Below are 20695 nucleotides of genomic sequence, written 5' to 3' on the forward strand. Positions count from 1 at the left end.
CTTACGAGGTCCCTCAGGAAGGACAAACCGAGAATCAGATGTCCGAAAGGACTCCGTGGCAGACAGACCCTGAAAGCCCTTAACACATCCAGCGAATGCAAGGAAAATTCCTTGGGATGCTTGGGCTTAGCACAGAGAGAAGGCAAAACAAGATCTTCATTGGAGGTGGAAAGCTGAAACCACCTTAGGGAGAAAAAGTTGGTTAGGACACAGAACAACCTTATCTCTATGAACGACCAGATAAGGTGAACGGCAGGACAGAGCCGCCAACTCAGACACCCTGAGAGCAGAGGTGACAGTCACCAAAAAGGCAACCTTCTGAGACAACAAAATGCAGAGAAATTTCCCTGATATTTTCAAAGGGAGGTCGTTGAAGAACGGACAAAACCAGATTCAGATCCCACGGAGGTAAAAGGGATCTCTTTAGTGGAGCCACATGACGCACCCTTTGAATAAAAGGTACGAATCAATGAATTTGTCGCCAAGGAACGTTGGAAGTAAATGGCTAAGGCCGACACCTGACCTTTAACCATGCCTAAAGCCAAAGGTTGCTCCACTCCTTTCTGCAAGAAGGCTAAAACCCTCGCCACCGAGAAGGAGCAAGGATGCAATTTTTGCGACTCACACCAGGCAATATACGTCTTCCAAGTACAATGATAAATCTTCCTGGAAGTCGCCTTCCTAGCTCTAAACAAGGTAGGAATCACAGAATCAGAGAGACCCCCGTCTCTCAACACCTGGCATACGACAGCCACACCGTTAAAGCCAGCGACCGTAAATATAGAATATCGGTCCTTGAGACAGCAGATCTTCTCTCAGAGGCAGCCACCAGGGAGGCTCGACGACCATCTTTACCAGGTCTGCGTACCACGGCCGCCAGAATCATCTGCACCTTCTCCACTGCCAACCTGCGGAGGAACTTCGACAACAGTTGTATCGGAGCGAAGGCATAAATCAGCCTATATCGGCACCAAGGCACCACCAATGCGTCTGTGGCATCAGCCAGAGGATCTCGTGCCCTGGCCACAAACCGCTCTACCATTTTGTTTAGACGAGACGCAAACAGGTCAACCTCCGGAGTTCCCCATTGGGCACACAAGAGGCGAAAAACCTCCGGATTCAGGAACCTTTCCCCCGACTCAGAACCTGACGACTCAGGTAATCCGCCTGCCAGTTCTCCACTCCTGGAATGTGAACTGCGGAAAGAGCCGGGACATGTGCCTCGGCCCAAGTCAGAATCTCGGCCACTTCCTTGGCCGCCCGGGCACTCTTGGTGCCCCCTTGGTGATTAATGTCAGCCACAGCCGTGGCATTATCGGATTGCACCCGAACCGGAAAACCATGTAGCCGGGGCGTCCAATGGAGCAGGCAGAGCTTGATCGCGCTGAGCTCCAGGACATTATCGGTAAAGACTATTCCCGGCGACCACATCCCTTGGGCACAAAGGGTGTCCAGCACTCCACCCCAGCCTGTCAGGCTGGCATCCGTGGTGATCACCGTCCACAACAGCTGCAGAAACGACCTGCCCAGGCTCAGAGCAGGCAATGGAAGCCACCAGAGCTCCGACCTCGTTAGACAGCTTAGACATATCATCCTGTCCAAGGACTGCGGATCCTTGTTCCACTTGGCAAGAATCTCTGCTTGCAGAGCCCTTGTGTAAAATTGGGCAAAAAGGACTGCCATCAGGCCCAGGGACCTCATACAGATCCGCAAGGAGGAGAGATCGTTTTCCATCAGGACCCTGATCTCACCCTGCAAGGTCTGGCATTTTTCCTCTGGAAGAAAGACCCTCGCTTGAGAGGAGTCCAAGACCATGGCCAGATAACTCTGATGTACTGATGGGGTCAGCACAGACTTCTGGAAGTTGATGGTCCACCTGAACTCCTGAAGTGTCTGAACCGTGACTGTCAGGGTCGCCCGACAGGGTGGCACAAGAGCTCGCCCATAACAGGAGATTGCATAGATAACCGAGTACCACAATCCCCTTTTTGCATAGCAAAGCCACCACCGAGGCCAAAACCTTGCTGAAGACCCTGGGAGCAGAAGCTAGACCGAAGGGTAATGCCACAAATTAAAAGTTCTCCTCTGCCACCGCGAAACAGAGGAACCGCTGATGACCCTCGTAGATAGGGATGTGCAGATACACATCTTTTAAATCGATTGAGGCCAGAAAGTCCCCTTGATTTAAAGACGCCACCACTGACCGAATGGATTCCATCTGAAACTTCTGCACCAGCACAAGGCGGCTCAGCGTCTAGAGGTCCAGAATTGGATGTACCGTGCCCTCCTTTCTGGGCACTGTGAACAGGTTTGAGTAAAAACCTTGAAACCTGTCCCGCTGAGGAACCGGGACGATTACGCCGTGTGCAAGGAGATCCTGCACCGCCTCCCTGAGATCTGTCAAACAATCCAAGACAGACAGAGATTTAATGGAAAGAACCTGTCTGCCGAGCAAGACCAAAATTCAATCTTGTACCCTGTACGAATCGGTTCGTGAACCCATTTGTCTAGAATCACAGACGTCCAGGGTACCTGAAAGTAACACAGAAGTCCCCTCATCCCTGCACCAGATGAGGGCGTCCCTTTATGCAAGGGAGGATTTGGCCGCTGCACCGGACTGGCCGGCCTTGGGCTTACCTGGCAAGCCTTCTTGTTTCCTCCGGAGGTTCTGAGCGGTTTGCCTGCGCCCCCGAGGAACGAAAAAGCCCCCTGCGAGCCTTGAAGTAAGGCCCCCGCTTGCTGCGAGGTGCCTTACCTTTCGCAGATTGGAGTAGAAGAGTACTCTTACCCCCCGTTAGATCCTTGATTAACTCATCCAAGGAATCACCAGACGTTCACCTAAAAAGGAAAGATCAGTTAAGGCCTTCTTAGAAGCTTGGTCCACCGACCAGCTCTTCAGCCACAACATGCGGCGTATGGCGATCCCCACCGCAGACACTGGCAGCCAGAGGAGCTGTGTCCAGGGCCGCATCACACAGGTACACCATGGCCTGGTCCATCTGATCCGTGAGCTCAATTGCAGTTGGAGGAACTGACTCAGCGTCCAAGCAGCTCCTAAGCACCTTGACCCATTCTGTGACCGTCTGAGAAACCAGGACGGAGGCGAACACAGGTTTTAGAATCAAACCCACCAACAAGTGCAGGTGGTGGGAAAGGGATTCCATTCGCCTGTCCACTGAGTCCTTAAACACCGGCGAGTCTTCTAAAGGTACCACAGTAGATTTATTCAACCGGGAAGCAGTGTGATACACCTTAGGTGACACTGTCCAACGATTGGAAACAGAGTCTGCAAAGGGGTAACGGCACTGAAAACACTTGGAAACCACCAGCATGTGTTTTATACGCTGCCATTGCTCATTCACAATATTGTGAAAATCCTCGGGACAAGGAAAAACCTGACCCGACTGCTGGGCCTTGTGGGAGCCGAAGACAACCCACTTTCCTGATAGTGGGTGCTCATCATCCAATTGCAATGTTTCCCTTACTGAATGAATCAGTGCTTCCACCAGAGCGCGTTTCCGTCCTGCAGCTGAGGAGGACTCATCCTCCTCACCGTCTGACTGTGAGGACAGGAACCCCTCAGGGAGGGAGCCGTCCGTGGCAACCACATCAGGCTCTGAATCAGAGGACATCGGCCGTTTGTTGGTAGAAACTTGTTTCATCACAAGAGCCACCTTTGACGCCAGAGTTTCTAAGGCTGCAGAAAGACACCAGAGATGGTCATCCGGATGGTCCAGATGCACATATAAACTCAGAGGGGAAGATTTTACCTTGGGACTCCGTATTTGCAGCAGAGAAAAAAATTAGTACACTGCTCCTTTAACCACTTAAGCCCCGGAAGATTTTACCCCCTTCCTGACCAGACCCCTTTTTTCAACTTGGCACTTTGTGACTTTAACTGACAATTGCAAGGTCATGCAATGCTGTACCCAAACGAAATTTACGTCCTTTTTTCCCACAAACAGAGCTTTCTTTTGGTGGTATTTGATCACCTCTGCGCTTTTTATTTTTTGCGATATTAATAAAAAAAGAGCGAACATTTTGCGAAAAAATGACATTTTCAACTTTGTCTTTAAAAAAATATCCAATATACTCAATTTATGTCATTTTTTTTGGACAAAATATATTTAGCTACATGTCTTTGACAAAAAAAATTCAATGAGCGTATTTTTATTGGTTTGCGCAAAAGTTATAGCGTCTACAAACTATGGTGTAAATACTGAAATTTACGTAGCTTTAATTTCTGACTGCCTATCTCATTTCATGAAGTGCTAAAATGGCAGGGCAGTACAAACCCCCCCCCCCCCCAACTACCACTTTTTTGAAAGTAGACATCCTAAGGAATGTTCTGAGAGGCATGTTGAGCTCATTTAATATTTCATTTTTTTTTTTGTCACAGGTGTTTGAAAAATGACCTAAAAAAAAAAAAAAAAAAAATTTTTTTTTTTTTTTTTTTTTTACACAAAGTTGTCATTGAAATTATATATTGCTCACACATGCCATGGGAATATGTGTAATTACACCCCAAAATATATTCTGCTGCTTCTCCTGAGTACAGGGATACCACATATGTGAGACTTTTTGGGAGCCTAGCAGTGTACGGGAGCCCGAAAACAAATCACCCCCATCAGAATTTCAAAGGGCGTACATTTTTCATTGCATTTTCTCACTACCTATAGCGGTTTAGGAGGCCCTGAAATGTCAAGATACCACCAAAACCCCCCCCCCCCAAACTTTATACTGTGAGACCTATAGCCTGTTGCCATGAAGTCTGACTCCTAAATATTCATAGCAATACGTAGATGTGTATTCCATGTACTTCAATATTGGAGACGGGCAGATTGTCCTATTGTCTGTTTTGAGGTGGGATGTGGATTGTGTTAAGTCTGCCTGTCCCACTGTTAAATGTTAATGAGCCCACATTGTTCTGTCCAGACGCCTAGCTAATTAGTTCAGGTTAATTCTGTATACAATTGCATCTGCATATGATGATGTAATCAGGTAACCACTGACCTGTGTGTGGCATTTTGATCAGGAGGGAGATGTGCTCATGCGTGTATAAATTGAGTGTGAAACTGTTCAATAAAGGAGAAAGTTCCAAAACCTGTACAAATTGTTGGCTAGCTTTGTATGAGTGTGGATGGGAAAATCTGGTATATACAGTGGGTACGGAAAGTATTCAGACCCCCTTAAATTTTTCACTCTTTGTTATATTGCAGCCATTTGCTAAAATCATTTAGGTTCATTCTTCTTCCTCATGAATGTACACATAGCTCCCCATACTGACAGAAAAACACAGAATTGTTGACATTGTTGCAGATTTATTAAAAAAGAAAAACTGAAATATCACATGGTCCTAAGTATTCAGACCCTTTGCTCAGTATTTAGTAGAAGCCCCCTTTTGATCTAATACAGCCAGGAGTCTTTTTGGGAAAGATGCAACAAGTCTTTCACACCTGGATTTAGGGATCCTCTGCCATTCCTCCTTGCAGATCCTCTCCAGTTCTGTCAGGTTGGATGGTAAACGTTGGTGGACAGACATTTTTAGGTCTCTCCAGAGATGCTCAATTGGGTTTAAGTCAGGGCTCTGGCTGGGCCATTCAAGAACAGTCACGGAGTTGTTGTGAAGCCACTCCTTCGTTATTTTAGCTGTGTGCTTAGGGTCATTGTCTTGTTGGAAGGTAAACCTTCGGCCCAGTCTGAGGTCCAGAGCACTCTGGAGAAGGTTTTTGTCCAGGATATCCCTGTACTTGGCCGCATTCATCTTTCCCTCGATTGGAACCAGTCGTCCTGTCCCTGCAGCTGAAAAACACCCCCACAGCATGATGCTGCCACCACCATGCTTCACTGTTCGGACTGTATTGGACAGGTGATGAGCAGTGCCTGGTTTTCTCCACACATACCGCTTAGAATTAAGGCCAAAAAGTTCTATTTTGGTCTCATCAGACCAGAGAATCTTATTTCTCACCATCTTGGAGTCCTTCAGGTGTTTTTTAGCAAACTCCATGCGGGCTTTCATGTGTCTTACACTGAGGAGAGGCTTCCATCGGGCCACTCTGCCATAAAGCCCCGACTGGTGGCGGGCTGCAGTGATGGTTGACTTTCTACAACTTTCTCCCATCTCCTGACTGCATCTCTGGAGCTCAGCCACAGTGATCTTTGGGTTCTTCTTTACCTCTCTCACCAAGGCTCTTCTCCCCCGATAGCGCAGTTTGACCGGACGGCCAGCTCTAGGAAGGGTTCTGGTCGTCCCAAACGTCTTCCATTTGAGGATTATGGAGGCCACTGTGCTCTTAGGAACCTTACGTGCAGCAGAAATCTTTTTGTAACCTTGGCCAGATCTGTGCCTTGCCACAATTCTGTCTCTGAGCTCTTCAGTCAGTTCCTTTGACCTCATGATTCTCATTTGCTCTGACATGCATTGTGATCTGGAAGGTCTTATATAGACAGGTGTGTGGCTTTCCTAATCAAGTCCAATCAGTATAATCAAACACAGCTGGACTCAAATGAAGGTGTAGAACCATCTCAAGGATGATCAGAAGAAATGGAAAGCACCTGAGTTAAATATATGAGTGTCACAGCAAAGGGTCTGAATACTTAGGACCATGTGATATTTCAGTTTTTCTTTTTTAATAAATCTGCAACAATGTCAACAATTCTGTGTTTTTCTGTCAGTATGGGGTGCTATGTGTACATTCATGAGGAAGAAGAATGAACTTAAATGATTTTAGCAAATGGCTGCAATATAACAAAGAGTGAAAAATGTAAGGGGGTCTGAATACTTTCCGTACCCACTGTATGTTCATGTATACAGACGGAAGACCACAAGTACAGTATGGGTCGGCAGTTCTGTTACAATTGGGTTAAATCAAAAAGGTTAAACCAGAAAGGAATATATTGGAAGACATGTGCAGGAAGAACAGGCTGTCCTACCCGAGTCAACAACCAAGCTCTCAATACAGCTTTCATCGCTATTGTTAATGTGAGAGGAGCAGTGGGGCCTCAATATAAGAGGTTCCTTAAAGCCTCTTCTTAGGAACCCAAGCAGCATGCCATTAACACCACTGCAGCATTAGAATCATCTGCAATCAGCCAGATATGAGCATGCGTTAGCATGGCTGCCAAAAACTGTTTGTAGAGATCAGGACAAGCGGTTGCCAGGTCTGCTGCAGTAATGCTAGTTTAAAACTCAGCAGCTGCGAGCCCCAGAAAAATAAGATCAGACTAGAATTGATGAGCTGAAAGTACTTCTTCTTAGGGATCTATACAGGATAGTTAGTGCCTGAGTACATATAAAAAGGCAGGCAAGAGTTTCATTTTGAAAAAATGAATCTGTCCCGCTAGGGATAAGGGAAGATTGGCCAAAGCTTTCAATTTATTTTTCCCATTTTGTAACAAGGGGATTTTAGGTTTAGAGTGCAAAGAAAGGATAGATTAGGGGAGATCATAGTTCCCAGGTACCTAAACCTGCATGTCCACACTAAGGGGAGAGTAGGGTCAGCGAGATGAATTGTATCAGAGTATATGGGCAGGATTTGTGATTCCTCCCAATTGACTTTTAAACCAAAATATTCAGAGAAACCTAAAAGAACATGCAAAGCCTCCCTAAGGGAAGGCCCTGGATAAATAAAGAATAAAATAAAAGGTCATCTGCATACATAGCCAACTTTTCTACCAAAGCTCCTACCCAGATACCAGCTACTGCAGGGGCACGTCTGAGGGCCAACAGCTCCATCAGCAGGGCAAACAATACTGGGAATAGCAGGCAGCCATGCCTCGTACCTCTCTACACCCGGAAGGGTGCCAAAAAGCTCACCTCTCAAATTGATCTGTACTGGCAAAGTGTATAAAAGTTTTATCCACTTTTTAAATTCTGCCCTGAATCCCATAATCTCCAAAATAGAGAGGCTAGGCCAGAGATTTAAATGCCTTCTCGATATGTGGTGCTACCAACAACTCTTGTGGAAGAATCGGCCAGGGGCAACTGCAGATGAGTGAAAACCCTACGTAAATTGACATCGGTCAAAATCCCAGGCATGAAAACAGTTTGGTTAATTCCAAGCAGGGAGGAAAACATATTCGTCAATCTAGTGGCTAAGAATTTTGTTAAAATTTTAAAATCCAAATTTTAGTAAAGAAATAGGCCTATAGGAGGCACATTTGGACAAATCTTTCCCCGGTTTGGGGATCAAAACTACGCGGGCTTGGTATATAAAGGGGGGTTGTGCCATGTGTGCTTTATGTTCTGAGTAAAAGACAGAAAAGTCTAGGTGCTAGATCCGCCACATACATCCTGCACCACTCTCCAGTGATACCATCAGGCCTGGGGTTTTTTGACCAGGGAAGGAGTGTATAGCTGCTTTTATATCTTCGACCATTAAATCTTTAACAAGAGCGAGCAGTAGCCTTATCGGTCGAGAGCTTGGGCAAATGTAAAGCGCTGAGAAGCTCCTGGAGAGCAGTAGGGATGCACCGATCCGATATTCGGATCGGAAATCTGCCCCGGTCCGGGCAAAATAGCTGGATCGGAGATCGGTAAAAAATGTAGCCGTCCCACGGGCCGATCCGGGGCGTCGCAGCTCCTACGTCATTAATCAGCCTCAGGTGTGTGTGTCGGGTATTGAGCACGCCAAAGAGTCGGCAGTGTGGAGATATTACACGCTCGCCACGCCAATGAATTCCACAGCTGTTTGCAATGTCTGCAAAGCGAATGTTTCGAGGGGAGGTGGTATAACAGCAAAGTTCAATACTACAAATTTAAATCAGGCACATCCAGAAACACCACGCTAAGGAGCACACTGAATTCCTGCAGCTCAACAAAACCAAAGCAGCAGACAATACAACAGCCCAGGAACAACAAACTTTGCAGGATGCATTTCAACGACGTGAAAAGTTTCCGATGGAAAGTATGAAAGCCTCAGCAATAACACAAAGGAGTTCATTGTTTTAGATTGTCAACCAATGTCAGTTGTTGAAAATGAGGGCTTCTGTTGCCTACTGGAACACTTGGAGCCGAGGTACTCTCTTCTATCACGCAAGTATTTTTCTGAGACCGCAGTGCCAGAACTGTACAAAAAAGTTTGCCAACACGTCTCAAAAGAGATTAAAGATATAAAGGCTATGAGCTTTGCTACAGATATATGGAGCTCTGAGGTGTGTCCAATGTCGCTTTTAAGTTTAACAGTCCACTGGTTGGACACAAACTGTACACCGCACGGTGCAATGCTTCAAGCTAAAAACTTTCATGGTTCAAACACCAGCGATACCATTTCAGCTACAATTAAGGCTATACCTGACCAGTGGCACATTTCTTTGAATAAAGTGCATGTCATACTCCGAGACAATGCAAGCAACATGAAAAAGGCCATAGACAAAATGGGGGTACAGAGCTTAGGCTGCTTTGCTCACAGCTTGTAGTCAAGGAGGGGCTATTGTCACAACGGAGTGTGAGCGATGCCATTGCAATCGGTAGACAAATTGTGGGGCATTTTAAAACATTCTCAACTTGCGTTTTCAAGGCTGCAAGATATCCTGCTCCAGATGCAAATGCAACAAGACGTAAAATCAAGGTGGAATTCTACGTACTTGATGATACCGAGTCTTCTGGAACAGAAGCGAGTCCTCTGCTTACATTGCTGACCATGATGACCTGCCCAGTACACTGACCACTAACCAGTGGGCTTTGCTAGAAAAAAAACGAGCATTGTTTTAGCACCATTTGAAGAGCTAACAAGGAAAGTAAGCTCATCAACTGCCTCCGCCGCTGACGTCATTCCAGCTGTCACCGTCCTCAAATGCATCCTTGCTAAAGAAGGCAATGCGGATACTGGCATCAAAACAATGAAAACAACCCCGCCTCAAGCTGTCAACAAACGCTTCGACACTGTGGAAGATGAACCCCTATATGCACTTGCCACCCTGCTGGACCCAAGATATAAAGACAGGTAAGTTTTTCAGCCTCAGGTTAGTGTCATGAAGTGTTTCATAATAAGCCTAACCTACGTTTTTATTTCTGTTTCAGATACTTTACAGGTGCACAATCTGCAAAGCGTGCAAAAGATGCACTGACAGCGGAACTAGAGGAAGACTTGAGGAACAGCAGAGCTGGAGCATCACAGGCCACAGAACCACAAGACAAGGTCCCTCGGGTGGAAGCAGCAGCAGCAGCACCGAGCAGCTTTATGCAAGAGTTTGACCACATTGTGGAGGAGTTTGAACTAGATCCCAATGCAGCAAGCAGCTCAAGCCCTGCAATGCAACTGCCTCAGACAACCCATACCAGTTCTGGGGAGTCAACAAATACAGATTACCTTGTCTTGCTGCCATTGCCACAAAATATCTCTGTGCCCCCTGCACTAGTGTAGAAAGCGAGAGAGTGTTCAGCACTGCTTCCAGCATTGTGGATGAGAAGAGAAATAGACTTACAGCAGAGAGAGCAGAAATGCTTGTCTTTATGAGAAAGAATTTGCCATTGCTGCTGATTAAGTGACCATACTGTCATTTTTGTGTCGTGTGATCACACAAACAAATGGCATTTGTATGTAAACAGGTAGTCCAGTGTCACTGTCACATGCCACCATCAAATTACTGTGTGATGATGATGGTGGTGTGACACTGGTCTACATGTTTACAATATGCCATCTGTATGTGTGATCAAGTTGTTGTTGTTCAACAAACCTTTAGTCAGGTAAAAGTCAGACTCAGAGCCGGTTCACATAGGCGCGACCCGACTTGCCGGGGCGACCTGTGAAGTCGCGGTGCGCAGCTCGCACCGCGACCTCGGAGCGGCATGCACGGACTTCATATCATTGAAGTCAATGCAGGTCGCTCCAGGTCGCCCCAAAGTAGCTCAGGACCCTTTTTCTAAGTCGGATCGACTTGTGTCGCTCCTATTAGAACGGGTCCTGTGCTAATCTATGGCAGGCGACCCGCGGCGACTTGTCAGGCGACCAGGTCGCCTGACAAGTCGCCCCAGTGTGAACCGGCTCTCAGGCTGCTATGTTGTTGTATTGCCAATGCCCCCCTGCACTAAAAAGTGAGAGAGTGTTTCTGACTTTCTGTTCACAGTTTGTGGATGAGAAGAGAAATAGCGAGAAGAAATCCTTGTCTACATCTTCTTGAGAGAGAATTAAGTGACCATCAGGTCATGTTTGTGTCATTGTCATCATGTGTGACAACAAGTCAACTTCTTGATCACACAAACAAAAGGCATTTTGTGTGAACAGGTAGTCCGGTGTCAGTGTGTCACACACCGACGCCACCATCATTACTGTGGGATGGTGGTGTGACACTGGACTACATGTTCGCAACATGCTATTTTGTATGTGTGATCAAGTTGTTGTTGTTCTTGTTCGACCAACTTTTGGTCAGGACAGGAATCAGGCTGCTATGTTGTTGCATTGCCCCCTGCAGTGCCTGCCCTGCACTGTCTGCCACTAATGCAGAAAGTTGAGAGTGTGTTCTGTTCAGCACAGTTTGTGAGTGACTGTGTTTGTGTTGTGGATGAGAAGAGAAATAGCCTTACACAGAGAGAAGAGAAGAAATGCAAGCTTATTGAGAGAGGCGCAGGCTGCTACTATACTATGTTGCATTTTTTTTATTTAAATTCCTGTTTGCTCTTTCCAGGATTTTGCACTTTAGTTTACAATGTTTACTGTTTGATTGCTATTGTATGTTCAAGCAATAAACAGTTTTTTTTCCTTGTCACTACATTTTATTCTTGGTGTTTGATGATATTTTAGAATTTAATGCACATTTGTTATATGGTATCTGCAGATACCGATCCGGAAGTATTATTTTGTTATGAGCTCACAAAACAGTACTTCCTGATCGGACTTGGGATCGGCGATTTCACAAACCAAAAGATCGGGATCGGAAGCAAAAAAGTCAGATCGGTGCATCCCTAGAGAGCAGCACCGTACATGCTAGGGATTGTGCCAAATAAAACCACCATAGTAATCTGTGAATTCCCACAGTATTCAAGTAGGATCAGGAGGTTTAAAGTTCTGTCATCACAACAAATGGCTGAATCTACAGTCTGGGTCTTATTATCTGCCAATAAATTAGCAAGCAGTTTTCCATTCTTGTCCCCAGACTCAAAGACTTTGCCAGCCAAAGAGCGTAGATTCAGGTGCGTGACAGAAGTCATATCCAAAGACAATTCATGTCTCGCCTGTGCAAAATAGCTGAAGTTGTCTGGAGTGAGTGACTCCAAAAAGACCACAGCTGCTTTAATTTCACCTTCCTCTAGCTAAACTTTAGAGGAGAGATTGTTTCTAACCATTTTAATGGCAGTTATATACTACCCACGTATATGGGCTTTAAAAGCGTCCCATACCATATGGACCGAGGCAGAACCATCATTTACCTCCCAATATTGTGTCATTTTAGGAGAGACAAGTATCTCAACCTTTAGTCCTGTATCCACGTAGGTGACAAGCGCCAGCAGTTGGTTGCCTGGTATGTGCCAAAGTAAAAACAAAGCTCTAGGGTTGGCATGATCAGAAAGGTCATAAGGCAGATAAGATACTGCCTTTGCCACTGATAATGTATGGGGGTTACCAAAAACCAGGTCTATGCAAGAGCCAGATTTGTTTGGAGTAGTGGAGAAACAAGAATAAGCCCTGGTCGCTGGGTGTTTCCAGCACCAAAATTTTGTAAACTCAAAGGCCTGAGCCCAATGGAGCAATTCAGGAGAATGAGCTCTAAGGGGGTTGGAGAAATCTAAATGTGCATTCAGAATACAATTAAAATCCACAGCAATATATATTTGTGAAAACTGCAGGGGGTCAGTTTATCATTTATGGTATACAGGACCTGCTGGTTAAAGAGAGGAACATACACATTGCCAAAAGCAAATACCACCACCCTAATTTCCAATAACAGTACAATACATCTCTCAAAAGGATCAGGGATGAGATGAAGAACCTTGTACCCTAAGGATTTATTTTAGAGAATGATAACTTGTCCCGCATTAACCGGAGTAGGTAGCATGGAATGCCTGCTGTACCCAAGGTCAACGTAGGGCCAGGATCTTATTGTCCATGAGGTGTGTTTCTTGCAAGACCAATACATAGGGTTTGTGATGGTTTAGATATTAAAACATTAGTGCGCTCTTAAATTTATCATTGAGGCCCCTGACATTTCACAATATTAGTTTTAAATTCCATAACCATAAGAGGGGTACATAACCGAAGCATGCAAAATATATGGTGGATGACCATATCCACTGAGCATCTAGAAGTTACAACTTTCAAATCCGCTAGTGAAAGCATACATTATTAAACTATAGAATATAATTCCGTACAGATGTGAACCATGAGCGAACACTAACAAGGTAGAAAAAAAATTGTAAAGACAACAACCAAATGACCAGGGGTGCCTGTTGGGTAGGAGCTAAAAACGGCCAGTAAGCCTCCAGAGAAGTTGCTATGCTGCCAGCCAGTATAGCATGGGATAATGGATAACACAGGAAAAGGTGTGATGGCAGCGCATAGACACTCCGGAATACAAGGAAACCCAGGTAGACATCCAATAAAAACGTACAGTTTATTGTTGTAAACCCAGGAGGGGGAGTCAATAATATGTATAAATCACCCTGGGTCAGGAGTCAAGCATGGGCACTGGCAGCGTGGAAGACTGGATAGTTTGGCACCGAATACCGCTGTGTGCTGAAGGAAGGTGGCTGGAACCCGCCGGCGCAAGGATGGACTGTCTCCGGTCTGCTCCGATGCGATGGTGGAACTATGAGAAGGAATAGGAAAGGGCATACTATGTACTAATTAACCCGTCAATGCCCTTGCCTTACTCCTGACTGACAAAAAGGGATTTAAATAGGCACTAGCCTTTTTTGTCAGTCAGGAGTAAGCCAAGGGCATTGACGGGTTAATTAGTACATAGTATGCCCTTTCCTATTCCTACTCATAGTTCAGAGTAGGTTTTACAACAATAAACTGTACGTTTTTATTGGATGTCTACCTGGGCTTTTCCTTGGATTCCAGTGTCTCTGTGCGCTGCCATTACATGTACCTTTTCCTGTGTTAGAAAAAAAAAATTGTAAACTGCCTACTGATCATAAGACCCCCAACAGTTAAAAAGGTGTGTGTGTGTGTGTGTGTGTGTGTAACAGACTTGCAGTGTAGTCCAACAGCAAAGCATCACTAAGTGTTCAGCCTCCACACTATAGGAGTCTGATATATAGGATATGCAAGCTGTGGAAGCAGGTTGGAGAAGACACTCGGAGCATAGTACATACCCTGCCTGCAAGTGACCCTAGGTGTTCTCAGATTATTTGAGGAGGATGCTAACATGGCCCCATCACAGCGCTGCATAGATCCTGGTGAGAGGAGGGCAGGCACCAAGAACTTAGATCAGATATGTTATAAAAAAAAAAAAAAAAAAAAAGTCAAATGAACCAGGATAGGAAAAGTAAAATAAAACAGTCTGCAAAACCCAAAAGGGCCTTTAGGCCAGGTTCACACCTATACAGGTTGCAGTTAATGCATAATCCAGGTGCATTTTACGTGTTTCAATACACTTATGATCCATTGATGTCCATAGAGCCAAAAACGCAACCTGCTGGTCCCTGGCCTTTTACACAAAATGCACAGGTGTGAACATGACCCACAGGGAACCATGTTAAATGGACTGTAGTGTGTTTCTGCAAAACTTAAAAGCAGTAAAAAATACATAAGTTTGAACCATGCCTTAGTGGCCATTCAACCACATACATGGGGGGAAACATCAGCCAGGCTGAGGAGATCTTTAACCACTTAGGAACCAAGCCTATTTCTGACACGTTGCTTACAAGTTCAAATCAGTATTTTTTGCTAGAAAATTACCCTCAAACATATATATTTTTTTTAGCAAAGATTTGCTAAACACCAAATGGACTCCACTAATGGTTAAAAAATAGGATGAATGTTCTTAATAAATCTCTAAAGAAAAATTAGTTTGTGTATGGCCAGCATAAGTGACAGCTGGCACAGAGACCTTGTATGAAGCTACCTGCTTATTACAAGGGAGACGGTCGTGAATATTAGAGAACAATCCGGTCTGAAAATTTGCAAAAACTGAATTTTTGTAAAATCTTACCTGTAAAATTCCTTTCTCCGAGTCCTCTGACAGTCGCCGCCCTCTTCATATTCGTCACAATGGGGTATTAGAGACTTTGCTCCGAAGGAGTAGCTAGGCAACAGAATATATGTCAATATAAAAGTTTTAACATATCCCACCCCCAGGGGGTGGTCCCCTCAGTCAATACCCTCCCACTTCCTGTATCCATACTCCAGTTTCAGTGGAATAGCAGTAGAGAGTACAATCAACCCCAAAAGAGGGGCGGGGGCGGCGACTGTCGGAGGACTCAGAGAAAGGAATTTTACAGGTAAGATTTTACAAAAATTCCGTTTTCTCTTACGTCCTCCGACAGTCGCCGCCCTCTTCATATTCGTCACAATGGGGACGTCCCAAAGCAGTGCAAACATGAGGGGTGGGAAACGCAGCCGCGCCCCAGGCAACGCCGTCTCCACAGCAGAGAAAGGAACCTTACCAAAGGAAGGAAACCATCTGGGCAACGGAAAAAACTTGCTCAACAGAAGCAAAAAAATCCCAGGAAAACAAATAACCTAGGGATAACAACATGTATCCCAAACAGCCAAGAAGCCCATACAAGAGGCTCTAAGGAACTGCTGCACTAAGAACCTTGCGGCCAAAGGAAGCATCTGCCGATGCCTGAACATCCACTCTGTAGAATTTTGTGAAGGTGTGAACGGACGACCAAGTCGCCGCCTTACACACCTGGGCCACAGAAGCCCCATGACGACAGGCCCAAGACGTACTCAGAGATCTTGTAGAGTGCGCCTTCACAGGCACAGGGGGAACTTTCTCCTTCAAAGTATAGGCCTGTTCCACAGTCTGTCTGATCCATTTGGCAATGGTAGAGGCCGACGCAGCCAAGCCCTTCCGAGGTCCCTCAGGAAGGACAAACAAGGAATCCGACTTGCGGAAAGATTCAGTCGATTTCAGGTAAACCCTAATCGCCCGAACAACATCCAAGGAATGCAGATCCACCTCCTTCGGATGCTTTTAAGAAACCACACAGCGTCCAGTGAGGTAGCCACCTCACCAAGCATCCCTGCACCGAACAGGGATGGGTCGTTCACTGTGCCAGGAGCGATACCTGGCTGAACGCTCGATGGCAGGCCGGGAAAACCACTGACCCACAACCTGCGACCAGGGGGATCAGCCCGAGTCCCAGCCCGCACGAATCCTCTTCATCAGAAGAACTAACTAACGCTGACAAAATGAACAGCTAAGCAAACAGAGAGAAAAAACTCAAACAAAATCAAAAAAGAATAGAGAAAAGGCTGAGACAAATGCCCCAGCATAGAGACATCCAGCTACTCCTGACAAGCTAGACATTGAAACTGGAGTATGGATACAGGAAGTGGGAGGGTATTGACTGAGGGGACCACCCCCTGGGGGTGGGATATGTTAAAACTTTTATATTGACATATTCTGTTGCCTAGCTACTCCTACGGAGCAAAGTCTAATACCCCATTGTGACGAATATGAAGAGGGCGGCGACTGTCGGAGGACGTAAGAGAAATAGTGTTTTAGGTCTTTTTACATTTTGATCTCTGAGTCTGATATGTACCACATTTAAATCTCTAATAATACATATATCTGTCTCAGTGTGGATTAAATATCCAACTATATAGCTGGACATTTATATTTACCACTGCATAAAGATATTCAAGAATATTAACTAAATTATACACCAACCTTTTTTTTTTTTTTTTTTGAGATTCTCTTCCGATTAGTCGATCAATCAAAACAATAATCGGCCAACTAATCGATTATAAAAAGATTTGTTAGTTGCAGCCCTAGTTGATTGATAATAAATGGCTTCAGCAATATATATATATATATATATATATATATATATATATATATATATATATACACACACATATACACACACACATACGTTCTAGCGCCCGTTAATTTAACGGGCTTAATGTCTAGTATAACAATATTGTCTGGTGAGTAGGGGACCGAGAGGGGAGCACCTACTCATGTTTGAGAGCACCGGCACTTTGGATGTCTTTTTTCCTTACGAAGCAAGCATTGAGCACGTTTGTGGGGATATATTTTTTGCACAGAGACTAGCACCCAGCACTTTGGAATATTATATGAACTTTTGTTAATGATATTAGTTTGGCAATTTTATGATATTTTTACAATTATCACTGAAGCACTGGACACTTTAAAATTACTGAATTTGATACATTGAATTTATATGTTTTAAGATATATTGCACCATTATGGATGTATGTTAGCAATTTATAATTTAACACATACTTATCACTTTATTTGAGCACAGATCACTTATAGTACGGTTGAAGCACCTATATATATTTTTGATGTACAAAATGAGGTTGAAGGATTGTAAGAGGTGCATGAAAGTCAGCCAGCCCCCAGTTTGATGTACTCACCTTCCAGTCTGTCACCAACCAAATAAGACCTGTCTCTTGGTACAAAGAACAGGGGTTTAGTTGACACACATTTGCAAACGCATGTGAAAGCTGCAGAGCCACGTCACGGCACCCTGTTTAAATCTGCAGTCCTACACTCTTAATTTAGTGTCCTCACACTGGAGGCACATGGCCGCTAATGGGTGGATGGGGAACAGGTGAGAGGGAGACAGCCCAACCTCCCCCAACCCATCCCCATGCACGACTGGCTGTTGTCTCAAAAAGTTCAAATAATTAGGTTAAAATATAACCATGGTGCAAACTGGAGAAGACCAGCTGAAAAGCATTACACCTCCATCCCCTTGGTGGATGCAGTATATGGATAGGAAGGGATTTTATATATGGGGCATGGCCTGTAAAGCACACTGCCTTTGAAATCCCTTATTTCCTTTGGGACTTTATATGAGACAAGCAGGTCATGCTATTGGTCTCCATCCCTGTATACGGAAAACACTAGGGTCAAATCAAAAACTGCATCCACCAAAAACGCACGAAAATCGCACGGTGGGACTTTAGATGAGGCACCAAGCTGTAAGCAAGGCGTCTCCATCCCTGGTTGCTTTAACCCTTTGTTCGCTCCTGGGTTAACCCCTTCCCTGCCAGTGTCATAACAGTAACTGTGCATATTTTTAGCACTGATTACTGTAGTAATCAATAGAAAAAATGGTATATCAGCACTGCTCAATATGCTACATCAAAAATATATTTAAACATATTGGACTAGGTGGGACTTTAGATGAGACCCAAGCTGGTGTTGCCCGGCGTCTCCATCCCTATAACAAAACACAAAATGAGGTTGAAGGATTGTAAGAGGTGCATGAAAGTCAGCCAGCCCCCAGTTTGATGTACTCACCTTCCAGTCTGTCACCAAATGTGTGTCAACTAAACCCCTGTTCTTTGTACCAAGAGACAGGTCTTATTTGGTTGGTGACAGACTGGAAGGTACACTGGCAGGGAAGGGGTTAACCCAGGAGCGAACAAAGGGTTAAGTGCTAGCCTAGGGGAGAGTTTTTTAACTGTGGGGGGGGGGATGGGCTTGTGAAATCAACACAGAGACCTGTGTTCCTAAATAGGAGGATCACAGGAAGCTCTGTGTTGATAGCTAAGAGAACAGTCCGCTGTGTGTACAACAGACCGCTGTTCTCTCTTCACGGGGAGCGATCGCAGGTGCCCGGCAACAATTGCGTCCGCCGGCCCCATGGATCGGCATCCCCCGCTGGCACGTGGATGCAGGCGTGCGCCCCCAGGATCGATCCTGTGAACCGCCATACAGGGACAGCCATTCGCGGGAACCTGCCGCTGTATAACTGTGGCAGCAGGTCAGCAAATGGTTAAAGAGGTTGGAAACCTCAGAAAATAAATAAATAAAAAACAAAAAGGCATAATGAGCTAGTATGCATCGCATACTAGCTCATTATGAAACACTTACCTTAGAACGAAGCCCCCCTCAGCACCGGTCGCTCACCAGTGACACGGCCGACATGTTTAGCCGTCCTCCGACCATCCGATTGGCCGGAGCCACAATGATATCACTCCGCGCATGCATCTAGGAGCCGCCGTTTATGGCACAGGGCTCTGAAGGAAAAGCACTGGTGGCAGTTCATTCAGAGCGCATGCGACAGTGATGTCACTGGCTGCATGCAAAGTAAATATCTCCTAAACGGTGTAAGTTTAAGAGACCATTAGATTGTAAGCTCTTCTGAGCAGGGCCCTCTTAATCCTCTTGTATAGTATATGTACTGTCTCCCTCTAATATTGTGAAGCACTGCGTAAACTGCTGGCGCTATAGAAATCCTTAATAATAATATTTACACTACCTATGGGTAAGCCTTATCATAGACTTACCTGTAGGTACAAGTTACAGAGGAAGCATTACTTCCTCTAAGTGTCGGTTCACACATATGCGATGCGGGAACCCTGCAAATCCACTACAGGTTCCCTCATCACACACGACTCGCAGGCAGTTCATACTGTCATATGCGAATCGCTGGGGGTGTCAGTACAAAGTTAACGACACCCCCCCCCCCCCCCCCCCCAGATCAGTTCACATATCACAGTGCGAACTGTCAGTTCGGACATGAATCGGATCGCATAGGTGTCACCCATGCGATCTGATTCTGGTGCGGAACAAAAAAAGGGTCCTGCACGACTTTGGTCCGAATGCGATGAAAATGTAGCCATGATTCGCATCGCGTGCGATTTGCAGAGCAGTACGATGCAAATCACATGCAATGTCTGACATTGCATATGTGTAAACCGACACTAAGGGGCTTCCTTCTGGTGGTTAAAGCCACTTACATTACAGTTGGCCACAACGGAAAGTTCCATCCCCTGATATATACACAGTGATGGGGGCTGCTCTGTCCCTGTGATGAAGCAATCAATTCTGATGAATAAGGGGAAAATATCCCTACACACCTGTACATCCCCACCACACCTTACCTAATAGCTATATACAGAACAGCCAGGGAAGGCTTTCATTAGATGAAGACAAGGACATGCCTGAATAATAACAAGACTCCATTCCTGTCACACAGCAAGCTTAGCTGAGCCACACACCGGGGAGGTACCGGGCCCGCCTCAGCTACTCACCCGTATGTCGGCGGCTCTCCTCTCCGGGCAGGTCACGTATGCTGGATAAAAAGGCCCTTCTCTGCCTGTCGCCGCTGTGGTCCCGGAGCTTAGTGTCGCCTAGCAGCCGACCTGCCAAGGCTGTTCTATCACCGAGCAGGGAGAAGGCTGGCTGTCCGGGTGGCCGCCCCTCCCTTTTCCTATCGGTTTCGTTTCTCTTCTCCCTCTCCAACGAAGCTTGCCCACCTCACTTTCGCCTTCCAGATCCTGACTCCGCCTCTCCTCCCGGACACGCCCCCGATTCCGCCCAGCACATGTGTTACATGGTACCGCCCACTTGTCACTGCTTCACGCTGATGGGGTTCTTTGTGTTCAGTTGAGTTTAACTACTCAAAGCGGTTGTAAACCCGAAAAAAAAAAAAAAAACCCTGCAAGACAAAGGCATAATGAGCTAGTATGCATTGCATACTAGCTCATTATGTATTACTTACCTTAGAACGAAGCCCCGACACGGACCCCCGGACATCGCTGCGGGCGCTGCCATGATCCCTTGGCGTCTCTTCCGGGTTCGGCGGCTCCGGCGCTGTGAT

General features: G+C 45.7%; 1 protein-coding gene across 2 annotated transcripts in view; it reads right to left on the reverse strand.

The window, feature by feature from the left end:
* Nucleotides 1-20379, reverse strand: part of TDRD7 (tudor domain containing 7) — a 314213-nt gene extending 293834 nt beyond the window's left edge. For both annotated transcript variants that reach the window (XM_082267672.1, XM_082267671.1), the window contains exon 1: nt 20127-20379. The gene's annotated coding sequence lies outside the window, so the exon portion shown is untranslated. The remainder of the gene's footprint in view (nt 1-20126) is intronic.
* Nucleotides 20380-20695: the final 316 nt, after the last annotated feature.

Source organism: Pelophylax lessonae, assembly GCF_965119305.1.
Source record: "Pelophylax lessonae genome assembly, chromosome: 1".
Lineage (NCBI taxonomy): Eukaryota > Metazoa > Chordata > Amphibia > Anura > Ranidae > Pelophylax > Pelophylax lessonae.